This window comes from Ailuropoda melanoleuca, chromosome 8 (genome assembly GCF_002007445.2).
Source record: "Ailuropoda melanoleuca isolate Jingjing chromosome 8, ASM200744v2, whole genome shotgun sequence".
In the NCBI taxonomy this organism is placed as follows: Eukaryota; Metazoa; Chordata; class Mammalia; order Carnivora; family Ursidae; genus Ailuropoda; species Ailuropoda melanoleuca.
In genome coordinates, this window is record NC_048225.1 from 64,370,661 (window position 1) to 64,382,108 (window position 11,448).

General features: G+C 52.3%; 1 long non-coding RNA gene across 1 annotated transcript; it reads right to left on the reverse strand.

The window, feature by feature from the left end:
• Positions 1-1,192: 1,192 nt before the first annotated feature.
• Positions 1,193-8,436, reverse strand: LOC117803390. Its single transcript, XR_004627210.1, has 4 exons — positions 7,146-8,436; positions 5,489-5,837; positions 3,269-3,343; positions 1,193-1,829 (listed from the first exon to the last, which is right to left on the reverse strand). It is a non-coding gene; the product is annotated as an uncharacterized LOC117803390 (long non-coding RNA).
• Positions 8,437-11,448: the final 3,012 nt, after the last annotated feature.

An 11,448-nucleotide genomic window follows, 5' to 3' on the forward strand; every position in this document is an offset into this window, starting at 1 on the left:
TTAACAACTGCACCACCCAGGCGCCCCCTATGGATTTTTTTTAACTTGTTCAAAAAGAGGCCCTTTCTGACAGTTTTGCTTAGAGGTCAGAATCTGCAGGTTCCTGCATGAGGCCTGATCTCCTTTCCCCCCAATTGTAAAACTCCAAGTTGATTTGTGGCAGCACTGTGCCCAGCTGAAGTCTACATTGGCAAGCTTTCCTGGCCAATGAGGTAGCAGAGAGGTGGTATGTGCAACTTTCAAGACATCTGCTTGGACTCAGGTGGCAGGTTGCCTGTCTATTGCCGTTTGCCATTCTGCCTCTATCCTGCTGCCTGGAATGCAGATGTGATGGCTGATGTGCTGCAGCCCTCTTGAACCATGAGGCGACCTTGGGGATGGAAGCCCTTGCTACAGATAGTGTTGGAGAAAGCCAGAGCAGCTTGGGGTTCCTGATAACTTCATGGAGGCACCGTGCCTACCCAGAACTGCATTCCTATGGACTCCTTTGACACCAGAGAACGAGCCCTTGTATCTGTCGTATGAAGTCTAACTTAATCCCAAAGGATGAGACTTGTTTGACTGAAGGTCCTGCAATGTCTACCTAACCTAGGGCACCTGAATCCTATCTGCTCTCTCTCTCTTTAAAACACACATGTGTGAGTCTGTTTCACAGTGTGATGACGCACAGAATATATGGTCACCCGTGCAAGTTGAGGTATGAAGACTTGGTAGGTAGCACTACATTAATGCCTAAGTTCAGTCCTTTGATGAATAAATATGTATTAAACTTCCACCATGCCAAGTACTGAGCTAGGTACATGGTCTCTTACTCTCCAGAAGCTTACAGGCCATTTAAACAGTGAGATGTGTACTGGAGGAAAGTTCTGTAACAGGAAGGAGTTCTCCAACCTAACCTCAGGGAAGACTTTCCAGCAAACACTGGGGCCTGGAGGGCGGGTGGGAGCCAGGCAGGCCTTGAAATGAGAAGCTTTCTGTGGCTGACGTGCAATCCCTTTCAGCAGACCACACTTGTCCTTCCCAGGAAGTCCATGACCCAGCAGCTGATTCTTGCTAAGCTTGCAATGATCTTGCGGTGATCAATACTGACGGCCACTCCGTTGCTGTACCCACAGTTTATTTTTTTTTAAGATTTTATTTATTTATTTATTTATTTATTTGAGAGAGAGTGTACAGGCAGGGGGAGGGACAGAGAGAGGGAGAAACAGACTCCCCACTGAGCAGGGAGCACAACTCAGGACCCCAGGATCACTACCTGAGCCAAAGGCAGATGCCTCACCTTCACCGACTGAGCCCCCCAGGTGCCCCGGACCCACAGTTTTGAAGGGAGTTCATCGTTGTCCTTCTTTTGCTTTTCCCAGTGTTTGCTCCCTCCTAGGGCTGAGAGCAAGGGGGAAAGTGTGCGTGGCTCAGACAGTCTGATTCAGTACAAAGAGTAGATTTAGGGGAAGGACCCTCTCTGTGGGTATCCCGATCAGTTTTCATTCCAGGGCCTTGGCCTGGGAGGAGAGGTGGGTGGGGGCAGGGGAGCGCCCCAGGTGAGCCCTCCTCTCAGCCCATTTGACCGTCACTCCCAGACCTAATCAGCTCGAGGCAGCGGCTTCTGCCCATAACAGAAAGTTTTTGTTCACATTGAAGGTGAGAATGGCTGGTTAAAAGTGGCTGAAGCCACCTCGAGCCAGCTCGTGCAGGAAAGGACAAGTCACCAAAGCCGAGGCCGCAGGAACTTGACGAAATCAGGAGCTGGAAGGTATCGGAAGCGTCTCTCCACACCTCTGCGTCCACGTCCACTCTACTCTTCCCGCTCTCTGATGCACTTTCTGAGCCCTCTGTGCACAGAGTCGCAAAATTAAATCAAGTAATCATTTGATAATAACGCCTTAACTCCTGGGTTTTCACGTGGTCAAGAGATCGGCCCAGAAGGAGACTTTTAGTCTCAATTCCAGGCCCTGGGGCAAAGATGCCAGCTGGCCCAGCTTGGCTTAGAAGCCCCTCCTGGGGTGCAAGCCACAGGCAGGGGAGGAGGCCACAGCAGACGAGCGTGGAGCCCACACCAGGCAGCCACGAGCACACGAGCGGGCCATGCTGGGGAGGGAGGGTCCGCTGCAGTCTTCCCCAGACCCTCCGATCCCCACACCACTGACAAGGCTCAGTGGGAACCTGGTCTCTCAGACAAACGCCCGTGCCCTGGCTGGAGGCAGGACCAGCTCTACCCGGGCATGCAGTCTGTCTGCTCTGTGCAGTCTCAAGCCCAGCATCTAGAGTAATGCTCATGCCACGAGACCCAGCACATCAAATAATGAATCTATGCCTTCCTGGAGAGGGAAAGGGGGCTGGGGGGCAGCAGGGGAGGGGAGGGCACACGAGAGGGATACGAGCCGAATCGGAAAACACTCCTGAGGCGTATTTGCAGGCACCGGCCTTCCCAGTTTCTGGGCCCCAGAGGGGATTAGGGAGCAGGGACAAGCCCTGGTCTTCGTTCCACAAAGGCTCGGTCCCTGGACGCCAAGCACCGCGGGGCTGTCGGCCCCCCTCTGGTCCTGTGACCCCTGGCTACCTTCGTGCCCCTGTGAGTCTTGGTTTGCTTATCGGTACACAGACCTCGAGGTTATTGGGATTAACTTGTATAATAGTTAAACGCTTCCTCGTATAGGTGCATAAATATTCACTCACTCTTGCGAAACACGGTTGGCTGTTCTGCTGTTTTGGCAGGAGGTTCGGGGGACCAGGGTGCTGGTCACTTCCCTTCCTACCGGCCTGGGGCTCTTTGAGGGAGTGGAACTCACCAGCATCCTGAGTCTTTCTCACACAACAGGAGCCCTGCCTTCGCCTGGCTGCTCACTGCTCTAAGAAGGCAAAGCGCATCACTGGCGTTGCACCGGGCACGTCTCGCCATCCTGTGTCATCCGGTGTCAGAGGGCGGGCTGAAGCAGGTGGCCGCCCAGCCGAGCCCCGGGCCCCGCTGCCTCTAGGCCTCCCAGCCTGGCTTCTGGTCCCCGGGCTCTCCGGCCCAGGTGGGCCTCTGAATCACCCTTCTCCTGCCCCACTGCCCAGTCATCCCAAGCCTCAGATCCTTTCCCAGCTCCCCCACTCCCTCAGCCTCGCCACCACTTCTGCTCGGGATGCCCTGCCCCCACCACCAGCCAGGCTCCCCTGCCCCTGTTCCCATCCAACAGGGGACCAGAGAGAAAACATCTCCCAGGACTCATCCCCCAGAGACTCTCCCTCCCTCCCACCCACCCAGCCCCAGTTTGGCCTCAGAGCATACCACGGGTGATGGTGATCGCTCCCATCCTCTGGGGGCCCACCATCCACCTTCAGCAGGCAGGGACACAGTGACAACCTAAACCAAATGGAGAAAGCAGGAGACATTTTTTTAAAGAGAAAAAAAAGAACAGATAATTTCCAAAGGACATTAAGCTCTATTCAGGGACACAATCTCCAATCAACAAAATGAAAGTCGGCGGAGGGGTGGCCCCAGGGGACTGGCTCAAAGGCAGCTTGATGGCGAGAGTGTTCTAGGGCTCGCTTCTCACGCAGAGCCAACCCTACCCCCAGCCCCGGCCCCTCCAGCGTCAGGTCCAAGCTGCAGGGCTCTGGGCCTCCCTGCCGCCTGGGGCTGCCTCCCGGAGCGAGCACTTCCAAGGCCTCCCTCACAGGAAATGGCAAGACAGGTTGGCTGACAGAAATCGCCCAGAAGGAACCGGGTCGGGTCAGGTGCTGAACGTGTGCAGGGGTGCTGAAGTGTTTGGCTTCTGGAAGGAGGGGAGGGAACACCTGGGTGGTCAGGCCTGGGCCCCCCGCACCCCACCTGAGGCAGTGCAGCCCTCCCAGCTAGCGGGGGCCTCAAGATAGTTCTGGGAGGCAGAGAGAAGGCCCTTACTCCCTAGGAGACTCTTCCAGAGGCCTCTTTCCTTTCAGGGTCTTTTCTTAACACGCGAGTCAGACAGTAAGCAAATACAAAGAGCCGCCAGGTGCTGCCAGACGCTCAGAGAAGGCTCCAGAAAAACAGGAGCTCCTGACCCGGCCTCAGGGAATTCACTACCTGGGTAGAGAGCTGAGACACAGAGAGACGTTAGATTAGATGTTGGCCATGCCTTCACACGTCCGGTGTGACGACGGAAGGGGTATTTCCCTGAGCTTGAGACCAGGCGCTCCGAGGCTTGCTAAGATGGTCATGTTGCCTGGGACTCGTATGTTCCTTCTAAGAGGCCTCAGGGCTCCCTGCCAACGTCTCAGGAAACCTTGGTCAGATTCCCTTCTTCCGTTTTTCTCCATTCCGAGGCCAAAATTTCTCATCCTTCCTTCACAGCCAGGAAAGTGAGGAAGCAGGCCACGGGCCTGCCTGCCAGGCAACCAGCCCAAGGTCTACCCAGACCTGAAGGTTCAGCCAAGGCCTTTCCAACCCCCACAGGCACCTCCGTCTTCATGCACAGGATGAATTCATGGAGTTTTTAATCGAGAAGTGCACTCTTGTGAGGCACAGTCCAAAGAGAATCAGAGACAGCATGCTGGGGCTCGCTGTGGACACAGTAATAACGTAAACCCACGTTGGGGGGACTCAGTAGGATGCTGCCGGGTGCCAGCTTGGGGGTCAACAGTCTTCTTGGAAAAGGCCAGTTCCTAAGTAGCAAATAGTTTAGGATTTGTGGGCCAAACATTATCTCTGTTGCCCCTCCTCCTCCTTCTCCTCCCTCGTCTTCTTCCTCTTCTCTCTTTAAAAAAATTGTGTTAAAGTACACAAAACATAAAATTTACCATCTTCCCCCCGAAGGAAAGGACAGTCCCCAGTCCCTGGATAGCCACCTGCAAAAGAATTAAAGTGGACCCTTACCTTACACCATATACAAAAATTAACTCAAAATGGATTTAAAACCTAAACATAACAACCCAAACTATAAAGCCCCTGGAAGAAAACACAGCGAAAAGCTTCATGATGTTGGATTTGCAATGATTTCTTGGATATGACACCGAAAGCACGGCGACAAGAACAGAAGTAAACAGATGGGATGACGTCAAGCTTGAAGACCTTTGTGCATCAAAGGACACCATCGACAGATTTAAAAGGCAACCTTTGACATGAAAGAGCATATTTGCAAGTCACTTGTCTGATAAGGGGTTAGGGTCCAGACTATGTAAAGAGCTCCTGCAACTCAACAACATAAAAAATCAAATAACCCAATTAAAAAATAGGCAAAGGGCTTGTATAGACATCTCTCCTGGGGTGATATACACGGCCAACACGCATGTGCTCAACATCACTAACTATCAGAGAAACTGAAATCAAAACCACAGTGAGGAAGCACCTCATGCCCGCCAAGAGGACCACACTCCAAAGGAAACAAACAACAACAGTAAACTACGAGTGTTGGCGAGGATGTGGAGACGTTGGAATCTCGTGCAGTGTAGGTGGGACTCTAAAATGGGTGCAGCCACTGTGGAAAACAGTATGGCGGTTCTTCAAAAAGTTAAAAATGGATCCACTTACATCCAAAAGAACTGGAGCGTGATCTCAGAGAGGTATCCGCACACCCATATTCAGAGCAGCATTATCCACAGTAGCCAAGAGGTAGAAACAAGCCACGTGTCCATCAGTGGATTGACAGCCACAGTGTACTATCTACACACAACGGAATCTTCCTCCGGCCTCGAAAGGAAGACAGTCCTGTCTTGTCACGTGTTGTTACGTGTGTGGGAACCGGGGAGAAACACGAGGACATCGTGCTCCGGTATAGAAGCCTGCCACAAAAAGGCAAACACAGTGGATTCCGCTCATACGAGTGAGGTCTCTGAAGTAGATTTCTAGAAACAGAAGGTAGAACGGTGGTTGCCTGGGCCTGGAGAGAGATCGAGAATTGTTGTGTAACGGGCATAGAGTTTCAGTTTCGTAAGACAAAACAATCCTGGAGACCCATTTATAACAATGTGAAAACACCGCTCTACTGAAACGCACGCTTAACAATGGTTAAGATGGTAGATTCTATATTATGTTTCCACTCCAATTTTTTTAAAGCATTCAAAGGCCCAGCTAGAAAAAACTCCGTTACCATCTGAACCATTTTAAGTGTACCATTCAGTGCATGTGTGTGTGTGTTAACAACCCTTTAAAAGTGTAAAAAGCCATGGGGCGCTTGGGTGACTCGGTCATAAGTGTCTGCCTTTTGCTCAGGTCATGATCCCAGGGTCCCAGGATCGAGTCCCCCATCAGGTTCCCTGATCCACAGGGAGTCTGCTTCTCCTCCTTCCTCTCCCCCAACCCCTGTTCAGGCTCTAGGCTCCAGCTTGTGCCTGCTCTCTCTCTCTCTCTCTCAAGTGAATAAATAAAAAGGCTTTTTAAAAAAAATATGAAAAAGCAGGCCTTACGAAAACAGGCTAGGACTAGATTTGGCCCATATGCCGCCATTTCCTGACCTCTGTGCTAGATCAATGAACATAAAACCCAGATTTGGTCAAATGTAAAGGCTTTTATCCAGGACAAAGGAAGGTCATCGCATACAAGAGATGGTAAACCCTCCAGACCCAGCCTCAGGGAGGCTGTTAGGACTCGTCCCTTAGTCGGACTTTTAGCTCTGCCGCATACTGGCTGTGCAATCTTAGACAAGTTACTCACCCTCTCTGTTCTCAGCTCATCAGTAAAATTAGGGTGATAACTGAACCTTCCCTCTGGAGTCATAGTGAGGATTAAATGAGAGAATATGCAGGAACCACTTGGCTCGCGTGTGGCACATGGGAAGACCACAGTAAATGTTGGCCTCTATGCTTGTCAGGAAAGAGGAATTCTGAGAAAGACATCCGGTTCACTACACTGTCAAGATTGAAGCCATTGGAATCCCAAGATGAGGTCGTGGTCAAACATTTTAGCTCAGCTTGGAAATACAAGAGCTGATTGGAAGTGGTCTGGTCCCCTCGCCCTGGGGCTCCTGGGTGGGATTCCGGGGTGGGGGCCCCCCAAGCTAACCCATGGTGCTGTTTGAACCCTGGCCCTGGGTGGCAGGCTTTAATGCAGGGGAGAGGCTGCCCCCACCAGATAGAAGGGGTGGGTGACCAGATGGTCAGGAGGGGCAAGGGATGAGGGGGTCACAAGAGAGAGAGCCCGTGGTAAGCTGGGTGAAACCAAAGCCTCACACCAAGGCACCCACACACACCTTGTGTCTTTGTTCCAAGGGATGTGACCCGTGGCAACGGGGCCAGGGATCAGGCGGATGGCGGTGCACACCCGGGCTCCTTAGCAGGCATCAGTGAAATTCGGGATCCGGATGCAGATTCCGACACTCGCCTCATAACGCTGGGTTTAAAACAGCCTCCCCACCCCGCCCCGTGCCCTGTCAGCCGCATTTATCAGAGCCGCCCTGTGTGCTCAGCCCAGTGGGAATCCACGGGAAGTGAACTGGGAAACCGAAGACAGGGGCTCAGCCATGGCCGTGGCCGGGCTCACATGGCTGCATGACAGGAGCCGGTGGGGGCCAGGGGGGAAGGTCACGAGGCCAGGGCTGGCTCCAGACCAGGTCCTGGAGGTGCGCACCCAGCCCCACCCCGCAGCCGCTCCTCCCGGGTCACTGCGGGACTGGAAGGGCGCCCAGGGCAGATGCTGGGCGGGGATCCATTCGGTTTTAGAGGAAAAACAACCACAGATCGGATTTCAAGGCTCAGAGTCTCTCCACCCCCTCCTTCCAGTCCTTTCTAAAGAGCTGCGGGAACTGGAACCCCCCAGAGGGGCGGAGGCTGGTGGCTGCCAGCAGGGCTCTGCAGGAACCTCGAAGCCCCCAGGCCACCTCCAGCAGCGTGTGCGGCTTACATGGGTGGAGACGAGACGGGGCTGGGGCTCCGCAGGCGACCCCTGGGCTCTGCAGGCGACCCCTGGCCCAGCGAGGACCAAGCCCTGGTGGTCCGGACACGGAGGATCCACATTGGGATCTCAACCAAGAAGAACAAAAGAACAAGCCAGATCAATTACCCGCCCCCTCCGGAGCCAGAATTTTCTAAACCCAAAGCTACTGATCTTCAGAGATACTTTCATCCTGTGCAGGGACCCCACCCTCTTCAGGAGCCCCGGGAGCCACAGGAGTGACGTCCCTGCCCACTCACACTGGGACCCCTGCGAAGTGTCAGCAGCTAACGGCTTACAAGTTATCTCTCCCAGAGTGGGTTAGCTTCCCAACTCCGGGTGGGTTATGACGTGGGAAACAAAGGCAGAAGAAAACTTAAATTTCCTTACTACCTACAGCACACTAACAAGTCCTTGAAACAGGCAGAGTGACTTCCTCTAGGAGCTCAGCTGCCTCGATGTTAATTCTTTGCTAAGGGCGAAAGGCAGTCTATGTAACATACAAAAATTCCCCTGGAGACTTTATCTCTGCCCCACAAGGTACATGTTGGCAATCATCCCCAAGCACAAGGTCCTCCAATATAGATCTGAAGGGTCTCATGAGTAGGGTTTTACTAGACAGAAAAAAAAAAAATGACCTNATGACCTTTGCCTAACAGCGAGCCCCGCAAGATCCTGGAAACCTTGCTTCCAAAATCCTAGAGACTGAGGCTATCGCTGACCCCCTCCCAACCTGAAAGTCTATGATCGGCCCGCTCCTCATGACCGCAGGGCAGCTCTTTCTGCCCACAGGTCCCGTCCCTGAGCTTTAATGAAATCATCTTTCTGCACCGAAGACGCCTCAAGAAGTCTTTCTTGCCCTTCAGCTTCGAACCCTGACGTCTCTCCTACATCATTGGGAGTTAGGCTGTTTAGAGCCTAGAAGTCACACGTCCCGGGGCGGCTGGGTAGCACAGTCGTTAAGCGTCTGCCTTCGGCTCAGGGCGTGATCCCGGCGTTCCGGGATCTAGTCCCACGTCGGGCTCCTTCCCTGGGAGCCTGCTTCTTCCTCTCCCACTCCCCCTGCTGTGTTCCCTCTCTCGCTGGCTGTCTCTCTGGCACATAAATAAATAAAACCTTAAAAAGAAAAAAAAAAAAGAAGTCACACGTCCCAGATGGTGCTCTCTCCACAAGCAGCCATGTCGTTGGGCATCTGCAGTCACGACCCAGGGGTCCTCGGGCTTCATCAAACCCCAGGTCCGGGCATCAAACCTCCGGTGGCCAGAGCCCCTCACGCTAGAAAGCAGTCCAAGCTAATAAAGGGAAGGGGATTTTAGACATCATGCCCCCAAGCGGGTTCCCTCTAATTGCATATCCAGCTCGCACCAAGATGAAAATTTACATTATTTTGCATATTAAACAATTTATTAGTCTCCCAAAGAGTACTGATTGACGCGTAGCAATTAACAACGAAGTAATCAGTTGCAAATTGCCAATAATTGCTGTCATTTCAAGGGTGCTTTTTTCCCCTTCCTCTTCCTTTTCTTCTCCCTGCTCTGTCTCTGATTTTTTTTTTAAGTAAGCTCTGCGCCCAAAGTGGGGCTTGAGCTCAGGACCCCGAGATCAAGAGTCGCATGCCCCACCAACTGAGCCAGCCAGGCGCCTCGACAGCCGTCTTTGATTTTAAACCAACATATATTTATTGACCTTCTTTAGACAAGGTGTGGACTAGGAGCCATGGTGCCCAAAAAGATACACCAGCCAAGTACTTGCATTTGAGATATTGGCATTCTTGCTCGGGGAGTAACACGGGAAAAAACCCAAGGGTCAAAAGAGTGGGAAGTCATGCCTTGCTGGCTCTGGGAAGGGCGACCATTACACCTGGATGTGCAGGGAGTGTGGTTTTAAGTTGCTTGGGGGTCGTAAACCACTTCTATTTCCAGTGGCGTGCTCTCCTTTATGTCAGTGGTTCCCAAATTTTGGACGTCTAGGAATGACCGACACGAGTTCTATGAAAGAAGTGTTCTATGGCCGAAACCATTTGGGAGACACGCAGGTGGCATATATATACATCTGTCATTGAGATATAATTGACATACAGCTTGTGTGATTCTAACGCAGACAACCTGAGAGGGTTTCTGTAGTGCGGAAGGTCACAGAGGCTTCCAAGAGCCAGAGTGCCTTGCCGACCAGTCCAAGCACTCCAAGACGGTACAGGCAGCGGCCCCCACACTTGACCTTGAAAGAGCCCCTCCTCCGTGCCCCTTTTCCTACAACCAAGATGAATTAGCATCTTTCTAGACATGGTGATTCCAGAGAGCTTAAGTGTTCTCACTCCGTTCACATGGCAGAAAATGAAAATGCTCGAGCCTCCTTCTCTCCATGGAGTTTCCTCCAAGAGCCCAGCCCATACTCAACCCTCTTTCCTCAGTTCTCCAAAAGCAAGCACTTTGGTATCACCCTATTCATTCATTCATTCATTCAATTTATTTATTTATCTATCTATAAGGTTTTAAATTTAAGTAATCTCTACACACATTTCTGGGACTTGAATTCCCAACCCTGGGATCAAGAGTCACATGTTCCACCGACTGGAGCCAGCCAGGCGCCCCTCGCTATCCCCAGTTTAGAACCCAGCCTTTGCGTGTCTCCTATTTTTACAGCTCTGAATCTCACATCACCCAGCTCAGTGCAGAGCGTACTGCCACGTGCTCACTAACGACAAATTGCCTGGTTGTTAAATACGCTCCAGTGTCGTGGTTAAGGGCAGACCCTGGGCTCAGGAAGCCAGAGTTCAGACACTGGCTGTGGTGTATTGACTGTGTGACCTTAGGAAAGTTACTTAAACTCTCTGGACTTCCATTTCTTCAACTGTCCCTCATAAGGTTGAGTATTAAAGTGCCCAGCACGTAGTCAATATTTAATCAATGTTAGCTATTTTCAACTCTAATCTTTTTTTTAAAGATTTTCTTTATTTATTTGAGACAGAGAGCACAAGCAAGGGGTGGGGAGGAGGGGCAGAGGGAGAGGGAGAAGCAGGCTCCCCTCCGAGCAGGGAGCCCAATGCAGGACTCGATCCAAGGACCCCAGGACCATGACCTGAGCCGAAGGCAGACGCATCACCGACTGAGCCCCCCAGGCACCCCCATCACTGATCTTCAGTGTGTTCTATGCTTGGTCACCGGTGAGGAGAGAACATGGCCGGTGCGTGAAGGGCCAGACTTCAAGGGCAGCCCAGAACACTGGCCCTAAACATTGTTCATTTATCTCTTCTGAGATCTCAGGGCCTTTTAAAATCTCAACTTATCCATTTTCACAGGAGTTCCTGGACCTAGGATGGAATCCGATATAATTACCCTGGAAGGGTTAGTGACCAGCTCAAGGTCACTCGCCAGGGTCAAGCACAGGCTGGAAATAGAAGTTGGCTCCATGGTCCCCTCTTTGTCTCAGCAGCTTCCTCTTGGTGTGGTTTTGGCAGACAGAGCACCCGGAGTGATGCAGCGAGCGCAGTGGCAAGGAGCAGGCTCCGCATTCAGAACAGCCTTGACGGTGCTTTTGTCCCCTCGGCCTCCCACGGGCAGTCTGATATCTCCAGCAGCCTCCTGTCCCTCTCCGAGCGCTCAAAATAGTATTCCCTGACCTGC